Source organism: Pseudophryne corroboree, unplaced genomic scaffold (genome assembly GCF_028390025.1).
Source record: "Pseudophryne corroboree isolate aPseCor3 unplaced genomic scaffold, aPseCor3.hap2 scaffold_251, whole genome shotgun sequence".
Classification (NCBI taxonomy): Eukaryota; Metazoa; Chordata; class Amphibia; order Anura; family Myobatrachidae; genus Pseudophryne; species Pseudophryne corroboree.
The window spans coordinates 150,984-168,587 of NW_026969167.1; the positions used below are offsets into that span (position 1 = coordinate 150,984).

Genomic DNA, 17,604 nt, shown 5'->3' on the forward strand with positions numbered 1-17,604 from the left:
GCACTAACAGGAGGCTTTACAATTTTCATTCTAGTGTCTTTCGTTTGGGAGAAAAATGCAAAGGTACAATACAGCATTTCCTTGCCGATATCTCTCTTTTGCAAAGAGATAGGCATTGGAAAATTCAGGGCTATTACGTGTAGATGAAGCACTAAAAGGAGGCTTTAAAATTTTCATTCTAGTGTCTTTCGTTTGGGAGAAAAATGCAAAAGTACAATGCAGCTTTTCCTTGCCGATATCTCTCTTTTGCAAAGAGATAGGCATTGGAAAATTCAGGGCTATAACGTGTAGATGAAGCACTAAAAGGAGGCTTTAAAATTTTCAATCTAGTGTCCTTCGTTTGGGAGAAAAATGCAAAGGTACAATACAGCTTTTCCTTGCCAATATCTCTCTTTTGCAAAGAGCTAGGCATTGGAAAATGCAGGGCTATAACGTGTAGATGAAGCACTAACAGGAGGCTTTACAATTTTCATTCTAGTGTCTTTCGTTTGGGAGAAAAATGCAAAGGTACAATGCAGCTTTTCCTTGCCGATATCTCTCTTTTGCAAAGAGATAGGCATTGGAAAATGCAGGGCTATAACGTGTAGATGAAGCACTAACAGGAGGCTTTAAAATTTTCATTCTAGTGTCTTTCGTTTGGGAGAAAAATGCAAAGGTACAATACAGCATTTCCTTGCCGATATCTCTCTTTTGCACAGAGATAGGCATTGGAAAATTCAGGGCTATAACGTGTAGATGAAGCACTAACAGGAGGCTTTAAAATTTTCATTCTAGTGTCTTTCGTTTGGGAGAAAAATGCAAAGGTACAATACAGCTTTTCCTTGCCGATATCTCTCTTTTGCAAAGAGATAGGCATTGGAAAATTCAGGGCTATAACGTGTACATGAAGCACTAACAGGAGGCTTTAAAATTTTCATTCTAGTGTCCTTCGTTTGGGAGAAAAATGCAAAGGTACAATACAGCTTTTCCTTGCCGATATCTCTCTTTTGCAAAGAGATAGGCATTGGAAAATTCAGGGCTATAACGTGTAGATGAAGCACTAATAGGAGGCTTTAAAATTTTCAATCTAGTGTCCTTCGTTTGGGAGAAAAATGCAAAGGTACAATGCAGCTTTTCCTTGCCAATATCTCTCTTTTGCAAAGAGCTAGGCATTGGAAAATGCAGGGCTATAACGTGTAGATGAAGCACTAACAGGAGGCTTTACAATTTTCATTCTAGTGTCTTTCGTTTGGGAGAAAAATGCAAAGGTACAATACAGTTTTTCCTTGCCGATATCTCTCTTTTGCAAAGAGATAGGCATTGGAAAATTCAGGGCTATAACGTGTAGATGAAGCACTAATAGGAGGCTTTAAAATTTTCAATCTAGTGTCCTTCGTTTGGGAGAAAAATGCAAAGGTACAATACAGCTTTTCCTTGCCAATATCTCTCTTTTGCAAAGAGCTAGGCATTGGAAAATTCAGGCCTATAACGTGTAGATGAAGCACTAACAGGAGGCTTTAAAATTTTCATTCTAGTGTCTTTCGTTTGGGAGAAAAATGCAAAGGTACAATACAGTTTTTCCTTGCCGATATCTCTCTTTTGCAAAGAGATAGGCATTGGAAAATTCAGGGCTATAACGTGTAGATGAAGCACTAACAGGAGCATGGCCGGATTAACAATGGGGCGGATGGAGCTGCAGCTCCAAGCCCCCCATTGAAAATAGGCCCACAGAGTGCAGTGCAGGCAGTGGCCAGTGCTGACAGAAAAAAAAAAACATTTCCTGTCAGCACATACAGCAGCTCACTCACTCTCTCCTTCGGCTGCCCATTCACCCCCACCCCCACCCCAAACTGGTCAGCCAGTGTTCCGACCGCTTCTTGTCACAAGGGGGCGGGGCTTCGGACGAGCAAGGGGCGGGGTTTCGGACGGGCAAGGGGGCGGGGCCACGCAAATAGTTCCGAGACAGCAGCCTCCTGTCAAGACCCTTCCCCTCTTGCATGAGGCATGTTAATGTTGGGAAGCTGCAGCAGGAGTGGTATGCTGCAGCAAAAGCAATTATGTTTTGATGTGCGAGGGGGCGGGGCTTCGGATGGGTATGGGGACGGAGCCTCTGAGATATCTCCGAGGCTCCGCCCCCGAACCGATCCGAAGCTCCGCCCACTTGTCCATCAAAACGTAAATGTTTTTGCTGCAGCATACCACTCCTGCTGCAGCTTCCCAACAATAACATGCCTCATGCAAGAGGGAAGGGTCTGTGCAGGAGGCTGCTGCAGTGCTGTCTTTTAGGAGAGCTGGGTCCCTGGATGTCAGAGCTGAGGGGGCATGCAAAACCATGTGAGTAGCAGCCCACACCAGGCCCTGAGGTCTCCTATGTAAGTGGTGTCTATGTCAGTAAGTCTTGGGGGTGGGTGGGGGATGATTTGTGTGTGTGTGTGTCGCTAAGTAAGTAGTGTCTGTCAGTAAGTAGTGTCGGTGTCAGTGTGTGTTTCAGTAAGGGGTTCACTACGATATGCCGGCGGTCGGGCTCCCGGCGACCAGCATACCGGCGCCGGGAGCCCGACCGCCAGCTTACCGACAGTGTGGCGAGCGCAAATTAGCCCCTTGCGGGCTCGCTGCGCTCGCCACACTACGGGCACGGTGGCGCTTCGCGCGCCACACTATTTTATTCTCCCTCCAGGGGGGTCGTGGACCCCCATGAAGGAGAATAAGTGTCGGTATGCCGGCTGTCGGGATCCCGGCACCGGTATACTGTGCGCCGAGATCCCGTCAGTCGGCATACTGAAGACCACACGTCAGTAAGTAGTGTCAGTAAGTTTTGCATTGTGTCTGTGTCTAAGTTTTGTGTTGTGTCGTGTGTGTCAATATGTTTTGCATTGTGTGTGTGTTAGTCAGTCCTGCAAGTGTGGCGTACCATTAAGAATGTGTCCGCCAGTACGCCATACCCTCGCCACACTGTAAAACACCACCACCAAGCTCCTAGATCTTAACTCGGAGGCGCCGCCAGCACCTTCTTCCTTTTCCAGGAAAAGGACTGCTGGGAGCATGAAGGTGATGTCATCACCCTCCCGCACCTGGCAGACAGACAGAGAAAAAGTGACGATGGGGGCCGGGCCAGCGGTGTGTGGGTGGTATTCAGTATACCAGTTGTTGGGATCCTGGCGCACAGTATACCGGCGCCGGAATCCCGACAACCGGCATACCGACACATTTTCTCCCTCTTGGGGGTCCACGAACACCCTGGAGAGAGGATAGCGTTGCGCTTAGGCGCGCCACTGTGCCCGCAGTGAGCCCGCAAGGGGCTCATTTGTGCTCGCCCTGCTGTCGGGAAGCCGGCAGTCTGGATCCCGGCGCCAGTATGCTGGCCGCCGGCAGCTCATACTACACCCCGGTGAGTAACTCTAATGGTCGGGACCCCTCACAAGTACAATGAGGCGACACTCCCGAGTTTTGCTGATGCAGTAAGATTTATTGATCCAGAATCTTACTAAATAAATCTTACTGCACCAGCAAGACTCGGGAGTGCAGCCTCATTGTACTCTGTCCACAGCTTGAAAAACCGAAGGAGGGCACTGGAGCAAAAATTCACATTATAACAGGATGAGTGCTGGCTACACAGCTTACATATATTTTTTATTCTATAACAAGTGTCACATCCTGCTGTCCTTGTCTCTGTAGTCCGCAGGGACAGGCGGTGTCTCTGCCATGGATTCACATAATATATAACCACTCCACCTAGTGTCACATGGTCACATCCCTTAATGACATGTGACCACGCCCACAGCGCGCAGGCACTGTGTGCACCACTGGTGTCAGTAAGTAGTGTTTGTGTCAGTACATTTTGCATGGTGTCTGTGTCAGTAAGTTTTGTGTGTGTCAGTAAGTAGTGTCTGTCAGTAGGTTTTGTACTGTGTGTGTCAGTAAGTAGTGTCTGTCAGAAAGTGGTGGGTGTCTGTGTCAGTAATACCCCTTTCACATCGCAAAAATAACCTGGTATAGACTGGGTATATTGCTGGGTCGACACGTTCCGATGTGTGTTGTGAAAGGGGTCATGGGCGAATTCTGGATTGCCTGACCTGGTAATTCAACCCGGGAATAAAGAAGGGTTATTCCCGGGTTAAATACCAGGTCCGGTGCAGTGTGAATGGGTCACCCAGGTCGATGCAACCCGGGACCCGTTCACTGCATAGGGATGATCTCATCTCCCAGCGCTGCTTCCGCACCTGGTGCCAACTCCATCTCCGCCCACAGATGGCAACCCGAACCGGCAAATTGCCGGGTCAGGTTGGTGGTGTGTAGGGTCAAATGCCAGGTCCCACCCAGGAATGGACCCATTTCCAATTCTCGGGTGGTACCCGGCATTGTGATGTGAGAGCGGTATAAGTATTGTGTTGTGTGTGTGTCAGTAAGTAGTGTCTGTGTCAGTAAGTTTATCTGTGTTGTGCGTGTGTGTCAGTCAGTAATATCTATCAGTAAGTGGTGTCTGATACGGTAAGTTCTGTGTTGTGAGTGTGTGTGTTAGTAAATATTGTCTGTCAGTAAGTGGTGATTGTGTCAGTAAGCTTTGTGTTTTGTGTGTGTGTCAGTAAGTAGTGTCTGTCAGTAAGTGTTGATTGTGTCACTCACATGGCATTGGCCACACACCCTAATTAGACCACACCCACACTGATCACACCCCCACATCACTAGTCACACCACCGCAGCGCTTGTCACATCTCCTGCCGAGGCACACAATAGGCCCTTCCTAAATTTCAGCTCCAGGCCCATATGGACCTTAATCTGGCACTGAACAGGAGGCTTTACAATTTTCATTCTAGTGTCTTTCGTTTGGGAGAAAAATGCAAAGGTACAATACAGCTTTTCCTTGCCGATATCTCTCTTTTGCAAAGAGATAGGCATTGGAAAATGCAGGGCTATAACGTGTAGATGAAGCACTAACAGGAGGCTTTAAAATTTTCATTCTAGTGTCTTTCGTTTGGGAGAAAAATGCAAAGGTACAATACAGCATTTCCTTGCCGATATCTCTCTTTTGCACAGAGATAGGCATTGGAAAATTCAGGGCTATAACGTGTAGATGAAGCACTAAAAGGAGGCTTTAAAATTTTCATTCTAGTGTCTTTCGTTTGGGAGAAAAATGCAAAAGTACAATGCAGCTTTTCCTTGCCGATATCTCTCTTTTGCAAAGAGATAGGCATTGGAAAATTCAGGGCTATAACGTGTAGATGAAGCACTAATAGGAGGCTTTAAAATTTTCAATCTAGTGTCCTTCGTTTGGGAGAAAAATGCAAAGGTACAATACAGCTTTTCCTTGCCAATATCTCTCTTTTGCAAAGAGCTAGGCATTGGAAAATGCAGGGCTATAACGTGTAGATGAAGCACTAACAGGAGGCTTTACAATTTTCATTCTAGTGTCTTTCGTTTGGGAGAAAAATGCAAAGGTACAATGCAGCTTTTCCTTGCCGATATCTCTCTTTTGCAAAGAGATAGGCATTGGAAAATTCAGGGCTATAACGTGTAGATGAAGCACTAATAGGAGGCTTTAAAATTTTCAATCTAGTGTCCTTCGTTTGGGAGAAAAATGCAAAGGTACAATACAGCTTTTCCTTGCCAATATCTCTCTTTTGCAAAGAGCTAGGCATTGGAAAATGCAGGGCTATAACGTGTAGATGAAGCACTAACAGGAGGCTTTACAATTTTCATTCTAGTGTCTTTCGTTTGGGAGAAAAATGCAAAGGTACAATGCAGCTTTTCCTTGCCGATATCTCTCTTTTGCAAAGAGATAGGCATTGGAAAATGCAGGGCTATAACGTGTAGATGAAGCACTAACAGGAGGCTTTAAAATTTTCATTCTAGTGTCTTTCGTTTGGGAGAAAAATGCAAAGGTACAATACAGCATTTCCTTGCCGATATCTCTCTTTTGCACAGAGATAGGCATTGGAAAATTCAGGGCTATAACGTGTAGATGAAGCACTAACAGGAGGCTTTAAAATTTTCATTCTAGTGTCTTTCGTTTGGGAGAAAAATGCAAAGGTACAATACAGCTTTTCCTTGCCGATATCTCTCTTTTGCAAAGAGATAGGCATTGGAAAATTCAAGGCTATAACGTGTAGATGAAGCACTAACAGGAGGCTTTAAAATTTTCATTCTAGTGTCCTTCGTTTGGGAGAAAAATGCAAAGGTACAATACAGCTAATCCTTGCCGATATCTCTCTTTTGCAAAGAGATAGGCATTGGAAAATTCAGGGCTATAACGTGTAGATGAAGCACTAATAGGAGGCTTTAAAATTTTCAATCTAGTGTCCTTCGTTTGGGAGAAAAATGCAAAGGTACAATGCAGCTTTTCCTTGCCAATATCTCTCTTTTGCAAAGAGCTAGGCATTGGAAAATGCAGGGCTATAACGTGTAGATGAAGCACTAACAGGAGGCTTTACAATTTTCATTCTAGTGTCTTTCGTTTGGGAGAAAAATGCAAAGGTACAATACAGTTTTTCCTTGCCGATATCTCTCTTTTGCAAAGAGATAGGCATTGGAAAATTCAGGGCTATAACGTGTAGATGAAGCACTAATAGGAGGCTTTAAAATTTTCAATCTAGTGTCCTTCGTTTGGGAGAAAAATGCAAAGGTACAAAACAGCTTTTCCTTGCCAATATCTCTCTTTTGCAAAGAGCTAGGCATTGGAAAATGCAGGGCTATAACGTGTAGATGAAGCACTAACAGGAGGCTTTACAATTTTCATTCTAGTGTCTTTCGTTTGGGAGAAAAATGCAAAGGTACAATGCAGCTTTTCCTTGCCGATATCTCTCTTTTGCAAAGAGATAGGCATTGGAAAATGCAGGGCTATAACGTGTAGATGAAGCACTAACAGGAGGCTTTAAAATTTTCATTCTAGTGTCTTTCGTTTGGGAGAAAAATGCAAAGGTACAATACAGCATTTCCTTGCCGATATCTCTCTTTTGCACAGAGATAGGCATTGGAAAATTCAGGGCTATAACGTGTAGATGAAGCACTAACAGGAGGCTTTAAAATTTTCAATCTAGTGTCCTTCGTTTGGGAGAAAAATGCAAAGGTACAATGCAGCTTTTCCTTGCCAATATCTCTCTTTTGCAAAGAGCTAGGCATTGGAAAATGCAGGGCTATAACGTGTAGATGAAGCACTAACAGGAGGCTTTACAATTTTCATTCTAGTGTCTTTCGTTTGGGAGAAAAATGCAAAGGTACAATACCGTTTTTCCTTGCCGATATCTCTCTTTTGCAAAGAGATAGGCATTGGAAAATTCAGGGCTATAACGTGTAGATGAAGCACTAACAGGAGGCTTTACAATTTTCATTCTAGTGTCTTTCGTTTGGGAGAAAAATGCAAAGGTACAATACAGCTTTTCCTTGCCGATATCTCTCTTTTGCAAAGAGATAGGCATTGGAAAATGCAGGGCTATAACGTGTAGATGAAGCACTAACAGGAGGCTTTAAAATTTTCATTCTAGTGTCTTTCGTTTGGGAGAAAAATGCAAAGGTACAATACAGCATTTCCTTGCCGATATCTCTCTTTTGCAAAGAGATAGGCATTGGAAAATTCAGGACTATTACGTGTAGATGAAGCACTAAAAGGAGGCTTTAAAATTTTCATTCTAGTGTCTTTCGTTTGGGAGAAAAATGCAAAGGTACAATACAGCATTTCCTTGCCGATATCTCTCTTTTGCAAAGAGATAGGCATTGGAAAATTCAGGGCTATAACGTGTAGATGAAGCACTAATAGGAGGCTTTAAAATTTTCAATCTAGTGTCCTTCGTTTGGGAGAAAAATGCAAAGGTACAATACAGCTTTTCCTTGCCAATATCTCTCTTTTGCAAAGAGCTAGGCATTGGAAAATGCAGGGCTATAACGTGTAGATGAAGCACTAACAGGAGGCTTTACAATTTTCATTCTAGTGTCTTTCGTTTGGGAGAAAAATGCAAAGGTACAATGCAGCTTTTCCTTGCCGATATCTCTCTTTTGCAAAGAGATAGGCATTGGAAAATGCAGGGCTATAACGTGTAGATGAAGCACTAACAGGAGGCTTTAAAATTTTCATTCTAGTGTCTTTCGTTTGGGAGAAAAATGCAAAGGTACAATACAGCATTTCCTTGCCGATATCTCTCTTTTGCACAGAGATAGGCATTGGAAAATTCAGGGCTATAACGTGTAGATGAAGCACTAACAGGAGGCTTTAAAATTTTCATTCTAGTGTCTTTCGTTTGGGAGAAAAATGCAAAGGTACAATACAGCTTTTCCTTGCCGATATCTCTCTTTTGCAAAGAGATAGGCATTGGAAAATTCAGGGCTATAACGTGTACATGAAGCACTAACAGGAGGCTTTAAAATTTTCATTCTAGTGTCCTTCGTTTGGGAGAAAAATGCAAAGGTACAATACAGCTTTTCCTTGCCGATATCTCTCTTTTGCAAAGAGATAGGCATTGGAAAATTCAGGGCTATAACGTGTAGATGAAGCACTAATAGGAGGCTTTAAAATTTTCAATCTAGTGTCCTTCGTTTGGGAGAAAAATGCAAAGGTACAATGCAGCTTTTCCTTGCCAATATCTCTCTTTTGCAAAGAGCTAGGCATTGGAAAATGCAGGGCTATAACGTGTAGATGAAGCACTAACAGGAGGCTTTACAATTTTCATTCTAGTGTCTTTCGTTTGGGAGAAAAATGCAAAGGTACAATACAGTTTTTCCTTGCCGATATCTCTCTTTTGCAAAGAGATAGGCATTGGAAAATTCAGGGCTATAACGTGTAGATGAAGCACTAATAGGAGGCTTTAAAATTTTCAATCTAGTGTCCTTCGTTTGGGAGAAAAATGCAAAGGTACAATACAGCTTTTCCTTGCCAATATCTCTCTTTTGCAAAGAGCTAGGCATTGGAAAATTCAGGCCTATAACGTGTAGATGAAGCACTAACAGGAGGCTTTAAAATTTTCATTCTAGTGTCTTTCGTTTGGGAGAAAAATGCAAAGGTACAATACAGTTTTTCCTTGCCGATATCTCTCTTTTGCAAAGAGATAGGCATTGGAAAATTCAGGGCTATAACGTGTAGATGAAGCACTAACAGGAGGCTTTACAATTTTCATTCTAGTGTCTTTCGTTTGGGAGAAAAATGCAAAGGTACAATACAGCTTTTCCTTGCCGATATCTCTCTTTTGCAAAGAGATAGGCATTGGAAAATGCAGGGCTATAACGTGTAGATGAAGCACTAACAGGAGGCTTTAAAATTTTCATTCTAGTGTCTTTCGTTTGGGAGAAAAATGCAAAGGTACAATACAGCATTTCCTTGCCGATATCTCTCTTTTGCACAGAGATAGGCATTGGAAAATTCAGGGCTATAACGTGTAGATGAAGCACTAACATGAGGCTTTAAAATTTTCATTCTAGTGTCTTTCGTTTGGGAGAAAAATGCAAAGGTACAATACAGCTTTTCCTTACCGATATCTCTCTTTTGCAAAGAGATAGGCATTGGAAAATTCAGGGCTATAACGTGTAGATGAAGCACTAATAGGAGGCTTTAAAATTTTCAATCTAGTGTCCTTCGTTTGGGAGAAAAATGCAAAGGTACAATACAGCTTTTCCTTGCCAATATCTCTCTTTTGCAAAGAGCTAGGCATTGGAAAATGCAGGGCTATAACGTGTAGATGAAGCACTAACAGGAGGCTTTACAATTTTCATTCTAGTGTCTTTCGTTTGGGAGAAAAATGCAAAGGTACAATGCAGCTTTTCCTTGCCGATATCTCTCTTTTGCAAAGAGATAGGCATTGGAAAATGCAGGGCTATAACGTGTAGATGAAGCACTAACAGGAGGCTTTAAAATTTTCATTCTAGTGTCTTTCGTTTGGGAGAAAAATGCAAAGGTACAATACAGCATTTCCTTGCCGATATCTCTCTTTTGCACAGAGATAGGCATTGGAAAATTCAGGGCTATAACGTGTAGATGAAGCACTAACAGGAGGCTTTAAAATTTTCATTCTAGTGTCTTTCGTTTGGGAGAAAAATGCAAAGGTACAATACAGCTTTTCCTTGCCGATATCTCTCTTTTGCAAAGAGATAGGCATTGGAAAATTCAGGGCTATAACGTGTAGATGAAGCACTAACAGGAGGCTTTAAAATTTTCATTCTAGTGTCCTTCGTTTGGGAGAAAAATGCAAAGGTACAATACAGCTTTTCCTTGCCGATATCTCTCTTTTGCAAAGAGATAGGCATTGGAAAATTCAGGGCTATAACGTGTAGATGAAGCACTAATAGGAGGCTTTAAAATTTTCAATCTAGTGTCCTTCGTTTGGGAGAAAAATGCAAAGGTACAATACAGCTTTTCCTTGCCAATATCTCTCTTTTGCAAAGAGCTAGGCATTGGAAAATTCAGGGCTATAACGTGTAGATGAAGCACTAACAGGAGGCTTTAAAATTTTCATTCTAGTGTCTTTCGTTTGGGAGAAAAATGCAAAGGTACAATACAGTTTTTCCTTGCCGATATCTCTCTTTTGCAAAGAGATAGGCATTGGAAAATTCAGGGCTATAACGTGTAGATGAAGCACTAACAGGAGGCTTTACAATTTTCATTCTAGTGTCTTTCGTTTGGGAGAAAAATGCAAAGGTACAATACAGCTTTTCCTTGCCGATATCTCTCTTATGCAAAGAGATAGGCATTGGAAAATGCAGGGCTATAACGTGTAGATGAAGCACTAACAGGAGGCTTTAAAATTTTCATTCTAGTGTCTTTCGTTTGGGAGAAAAATGCAAAGGTACAATACAGCATTTCCTTGCCGATATCTCTCTTTTGCAAAGAGATAGGCATTGGAAAATTCAGGACTATTACGTGTAGATGAAGCACTAAAAGGAGGCTTTAAAATTTTCATTCTAGTGTCTTTCGTTTGGGAGAAAAATGCAAAAGTACAATGCAGCTTTTCCTTGCCAATATCTCTCTTTTGCAAAGAGCTAGGCATTGGAAAATTCAGGGCTATAACGTGTAGATGAAGCACTAATAGGAGGCTTTAAAATTTTCAATGTAGTGTCCTTCGTTTGGGAGAAAAATGCAAAGGTACAATACAGCTTTTCCTTGCCAATATCTCTCTTTTGCAAAGAGCTAGGCATTGGAAAATGCAGGGCTATAACGTGTAGATGAAGCACTAACAGGAGGCTTTACAATTTTCATTCTAGTGTCTTTCGTTTGGGAGAAAAATGCAAAGGTACAATGCAGCTTTTCCTTGCCGATATCTCTCTTTTGCAAAGAGATAGGCATTGGAAAATGCAGGGATATAACGTGTAGATGAAGCACTAACAGGAGGCTTTAAAATTTTCATTCTAGTGTCTTTCGTTTGGGAGAAAAATGCAAAGGTACAATACAGCATTTCCTTGCCGATATCTCTCTTTTGCAAAGAGATAGGCATTGGAAAATTCAGGACTATTACGTGTAGATGAAGCACTAAAAGGAGGCTTTAAAATTTTCATTCTAGTGTCTTTCGTTTGGGAGAAAAATGCAAAAGTACATTGCAGCTTTTCCTTGCCGATATCTCTCTTTTGCAAAGAGATAGGCATTGGAAAATGCAGGGCTATAACGTGTAGATGAAGCACTAATAGGAGGCTTTACAATTTTCAATCTAGTGTCCTTCGTTTGGGAGAAAAATGCAAAGGTACAATACAGCTTTTCCTTGCCAATATCTCTCTTTTGCAAAGAGCTAGGCATTGGAAAATGCAGGGCTATAACGTGTAGATGAAGCACTAACAGGAGGCTTTAAAATTTTCATTCTAGTGTCTTTCGTTTGGGAGAAAAATGCAAAGGTACAATACAGAATTTCCTTGACGATATCTCTCTTTTGCAAAGAGATAGGCATTGGAAAATTCAGGACTATTACGTGTAGATGAAGCACTAAAAGGAGGCTTTAAAATTTTCATTCTAGTGTCTTTCGTTTGGGAGAAAAATGCAAAAGTACATTGCAGCTTTTCCTTGCCGATATCTCTCTTTTGCAAAGAGATAGGCATTGGAAAATGCAGGGCTATAACGTGTAGATGAAGCACTAATAGGAGGCTTTAAATTTTTCAATCTAGTGTCCTTCGTTTGGGAGAAAAATGCAAAGGTACAATACAGCTTTTCCTTGCCAATATCTCTCTTTTGCAAAGAGCTAGGCATTGGAAAATGCAGGGCTATAACGTGTAGATGAAGCACTAACAGGAGGCTTTACAATTTTCATTCTAGTGTCTTTCGTTTGGGAGAAAAATGCAAAGGTACAATACAGTTTTTCCTTGCCGATATCTCTCTTTTGCAAAGAGATAGGCATTGGAAAATTCAGGGCTATAACGTGTAGATGAAGCACTAACAGGAGGCTTTACAATTTTCATTCTAGTGTCTTTCGTTTGGGAGAAAAATGCAAAGGTACAATACAGCTTTTCCTTGCCGATATCTCTCTTTTGCAAAGAGATAGGCATTGGAAAATGCAGGGCTATAACGTGTAGATGAAGCACTAACAGGAGGCTTTAAAATTTTCATTCTAGTGTCTTTCGTTTGGGAGAAAAATGCAAAGGTACAATACAGCATTTCCTTGCCGATATCTCTCTTTTGCAAAGAGATAGGCATTGGAAAATTCAGGACTATTACGTGTAGATGAAGCACTAAAAGGAGGCTTTAAAATTTTCATTCTAGTGTCTTTCGTTTGGGAGAAAAATGCAAAAGTACAATGCAGCTTTTCCTTGCCGATATCTCTCTTTTGCAAAGAGCTAGGCATTGGAAAATTCAGGGCTATAACGTGTAGATGAAGCACTAACAGGAGGCTTTAAAATTTTCATTCTAGTGTCTTTCGTTTGGGAGAAAAATGCAAAGGTACAATACAGTTTTTCCTTGCCGATATCTCTCTTTTGTAAAGAGATAGGCATTGGAAAATTCAGGGCTATAACGTGTAGATGAAGCACTAACAGGAGGCTTTACAATTTTCATTCTAGTGTCTTTCGTTTGGGAGAAAAATGCAAAGGTACAATACAGCTTTTCCTTGCCGATATCTCTCTTTTGCAAAGAGATAGGCATTGGAAAATGCAGGGCTATAACGTGTAGATGAAGCACTAAAAGGAGGCTTTAAAATTTTCATTCTAGTGTCTTTCGTTTGGGAGAAAAATGCAAAAGTACAATGCAGCTTTTCCTTGCCGATATCTCTCTTTTGCAAAGAGATAGGCATTGGAAAATTCAGGGCTATAACGTGTAGATGAAGCACTAATAGGAGGCTTTAAAATTTTCAATCTAGTGTCCTTCGTTTGGGAGAAAAATGCAAAGGTACAATACAGCTTTTCCTTGCCAATATCTCTCTTTTGCAAAGAGCTAGGCATTGGAAAATGCAGGGCTATAACGTGTAGATGAAGCACTAACAGGAGGCTTTACAATTTTCATTCTAGTGTCTTTCGTTTGGGAGAAAAATGCAAAGGTACAATACAGTTTTTCCTTGCCGATATCTCTCTTTTGCAAAGAGATAGGCATTGGAAAATTCAGGGCTATAACGTGTAGATGAAGCACTAACAGGAGGCTTTACAATTTTCATTCTAGTGTCTTTCGTTTGGGAGAAAAATGCAAAGGTACAATACAGCTTTTCCTTGCCGATATCTCTCTTTTGCAAAGAGATAGGCATTGGAAAATGCAGGGCTATAACGTGTAGATGAAGCACTAACAGGAGGCTTTAAAATTTTCATTCTAGTGTCTTTCGTTTGGGAGAAAAATGCAAAGGTACAATACAGCATTTCCTTGCCGATATCTCTCTTTTGCAAAGAGATAGGCATTGGAAAATTCAGGACTATTACGTGTAGATGAAGCACTAAAAGGAGGCTTTAAAATTTTCATTCTAGTGTCTTTCGTTTGGGAGAAAAATGCAAAGGTACAATGCAGCTTTTCCTTGCCGATATCTCTCTTTTGCAAAGAGATAGGCATTGGAAAATTCAGGGCTATAACGTGTAGATGAAGCACTAATAGGAGGCTTTAAAATTTTCATTCTAGTGTCTTTCGTTTGGGAGAAAAATGCAAAGGTACAATACAGTTTTTCCTTGCCGATATCTCTCTTTTGCAAAGAGATAGGCATTGGAAAATTCAGGGCTATAACGTGTAGATGAAGCACTAACAGGAGGCTTTACAATTTTCATTCTAGTGTCTTTCGTTTGGAGAAAAATGCAAAGGTACAATACAGTTTTTCCTTGCCGATATCTCTCTTTTGCAAAGAGATAGGCATTGGAAAATTCAGGGCTATAACGTGTAGATGAAGCACTAATAGGAGGCTTTAAAATTTTCAATCTAGTGTCCTTCGTTTGGGAGAAAAATGCAAAGGTACAATACAGCTTTTCCTTGCCAATATCTCTCTTTTGCAAAGAGCTAGGCATTGGAAAATTCAGGGCTATAACGTGTAGATGAAGCACTAACAGGAGGCTTTAAAATTTTCATTCTAGTGTCTTTCGTTTGGGAGAAAAATGCAAAGGTACAATACAGTTTTTCCTTGCCGATATCTCTCTTTTGCAAAGAGATAGGCATTGGAAAATTCAGGGCTATAACGTGTAGATGAAGCACTAACAGGAGGCTTTACAATTTTCATTCTAGTGTCTTTCGTTTGGGAGAAAAATGCAAAGGTACAATACAGCTTTTCCTTGCCGATATCTCTCTTTTGCAAAGAGATAGGCATTGGAAAATTCAGGGCTATAACGTGTAGATGAAGCACTAACAGGAGGCTTTAAAATTTTCATTCTAGTGTCCTTCGTTTGGGAGAAAAATGCAAAGGTACAATACAGCTTTTCCTTGCCGATATCTCTCTTTTGCAAAGAGCTAGGCATTGGAAAATTCAGGGCTATAACGTGTAGATGAAGCACTAACAGGAGGCTTTAAAATTTTCATTCTAGTGTCTTTCGTTTGGGAGAAAAATGCAAAGGTACAATACAGTTTTTCCTTGCCGATATCTCTCTTTTGCAAAGAGATAGGCATTGGAAAATTCAGGGCTATAACGTGTAGATGAAGCACTAACAGGAGGCTTTACAATTTTCATTCTAGTGTCTTTCGTTTGGGAGAAAAATGCAAAGGTACAATACAGCTTTTCCTTGCCGATATCTCTCTTTTGCAAAGAGATAGGCATTGGAAAATGCAGGGCTATAACGTGTAGATGAAGCACTAATAGGAGGCTTTAAAATTTTCAATCTAGTGTCCTTCGTTTGGGAGAAAAATGCAAAGGTACAATACAGCTTTTCCTTGCCAATATCTCTCTTTTGCAAAGAGCTAGGCATTGGAAAATTCAGGGCTATAACGTGTAGATGAAGCACTAACAGGAGGCTTTAAAATTTTCATTCTAGTGTCTTTCGTTTGGGAAAAAAATGCAAAGGTACAATACAGTTTTTCCTTGCCGATATCTCTCTTTTGCAAAGAGATAGGCATTGGAAAATTCAGGGCTATAACGTGTAGATGAAGCACTAACAGGAGGCTTTACAATTTTCATTCTAGTGTCTTTCGTTTGGGAGAAAAATGCAAAGGTACAATACAGCTTTTCCTTGCCGATATCTCTCTTTTGCAAAGAGATAGGCATAGGAAAATGCAGGGCTATAACGTGTAGATGAAGCACTAACAGGAGGCTTTAAAATTTTCATTCTAGTGTCTTTCGTTTGGGAGAAAAATGCAAAGGTACAATACAGCATTTCCTTGCCGATATCTCTCTTTTGCAAAGAGATAGGCATTGGAAAATTCAGGACTATTACGTGTAGATGAAGCACTAAAAGGAGGCTTTAAAATTTTCATTCTAGTGTCTTTCGTTTGGGAGAAAAATGCAAAAGTACAATGCAGCTTTTCCTTGCCGATATCTCTCTTTTGCAAAGAGATAGGCATTGGAAAATTCAGGGCTATAACGTGTAGATGAAGCACTAATAGGAGGCTTTAAAATTTTCAACCTAGTGTCCTTCGTTTGGGAGAAAAATGCAAAGGTACAATACAGCTTTTCCTTGCCAATATCTCTCTTTTGCAAAGAGCTAGGCATTGGAAAATGCAGGGCTATAACGTGTAGATGAAGCACTAACAGGAGGCTTTACAATTTTCATTCTAGTGTCTTTCGTTTGGGAGAAAAATGCAAAGGTACAATGCAGCTTTTCCTTGCCGATATCTCTCTTTTGCAAAGAGATAGGCATTGGAAAATACAGGGCTATAACGTGTAGATGAAGCACTAACAGGAGGCTTTAAAATTTTCATTCTAGTGTCTTTCGTTTGGGAGAAAAATGCAAAGGTACAATACAGCATTTCCTTGCCGATATCTCTCTTTTGCACAGAGATAGGCATTGGAAAATTCAGGGCTATAACGTGTAGATGAAGCACTAACAGGAGGCTTTAAAATTTTCATTCTAGTGTCTTTCGTTTGGGAGAAAAATGCAAAGGTACAATACAGCTATTCCTTGCCGATATCTCTCTTTTGCAAAGAGATAGGCATTGGAAAATTCAGGGCTATAACGTGTAGATGAAGCACTAACAGGAGGCTTTAAAATTCATCTGCTGCAGGCCTTCCCCCAGGAATGCTTGCACTAGTTGTTGCATTTGGTTTGTTGTTTGGGGGTGCTTCAGTATTAGGCAGCCTTCTGCCCTCCCATGTTCATCTGAAAATATGTGTTCTCCCTGCAGTTGTTGTCCCCAGATGAGAGTTCCCTTGTGCTGCCTCAGTTGAATCTCCTTTACTTGACAGAGATGTGCCTGAGCAGCGGCCCTCCCCAGCCCTATCCCAAATCATACTTATTTTGCATAGGAGATACCATGGTCATGAAGATTGTTCTCCCAGGGTGAGGTTCATTCATTGTATTCTGGGTATGCTGACCCCTGTGATTTCCCCAAATGTGGGAAACTCGACTGCATTATTTGTGGTAGTGGGGGACTGTGTTTGTGCTTTCCTCTGGTCAGCTCTGGTAAAAGTCAGATTTATTTGTCTCAGATCTTCCTCTAGCCTTGTTCTTCTTTCGAGAGTTCCCTTGTGCTGCCTCAGTTGGATCTCTTTCACTTGACAGGGGGGTGCCCGAGCAGCGACCCTCCCCAGCTCTAGCCCAACTCCTACTTACCTGCCAGGTGAGATACTATGATCATAAAGGTGCTTCTCCCAGGGCAAGGCTCACCCATTGCACTCTGATTTCCCCAAATGTGGGAAGCTTGACTGCATAATTTGTGTTTCCCCTGGTCGGCTCTCGTATAATTCAGATCTCTTTGTCTCAGGTCTCTCTCCAGCCTAGTTTGCTGTCTGTTTCCACTTCTTTTTTCATGAGCCCCTCCCTTTTATACCCTTGTGCACTATCCTGACTTCTCCTCCTGTCTGCTTACTTTGTGCCTTCCAATGCACAATGCAAACTACAGGTAGTGCTGCAGGGCCCACACCCTTTTACTTGCCGTACAGAGCAGCTCTGGAGCTGTTACAGTGCCCAGCTGCTGCAAGAAATCAGCTTGAATGCTTCAGGGGCTGGGGCATAGCCAACATGAGCCCCACACCGAAGGAGGGTGGAGGTGTTTAATGCGAACTAGGGGTCATCCAAGCGCCGCAAAAGGCTGCCATGCCCTGCACGCCCCTTTTCTCTTTTCATATGCAGACGAGGGTTGAAGCCAACTTTGACCCACTGCTTGGATGACATCACCGTATG

At 41.6% G+C, this 17,604-nt stretch overlaps 1 non-coding gene across 1 annotated transcript; it reads left to right on the forward strand.

The window, feature by feature from the left end:
* Positions 1 to 16,710: 16,710 nt before the first annotated feature.
* Positions 16,711 to 16,874, forward strand: LOC135011689 (U1 spliceosomal RNA). Its single transcript, XR_010210737.1, has one exon. It is a non-coding gene; the product is annotated as a U1 spliceosomal RNA (small nuclear RNA).
* The last annotated feature ends 730 nt before the right edge of the window (positions 16,875 to 17,604 follow it).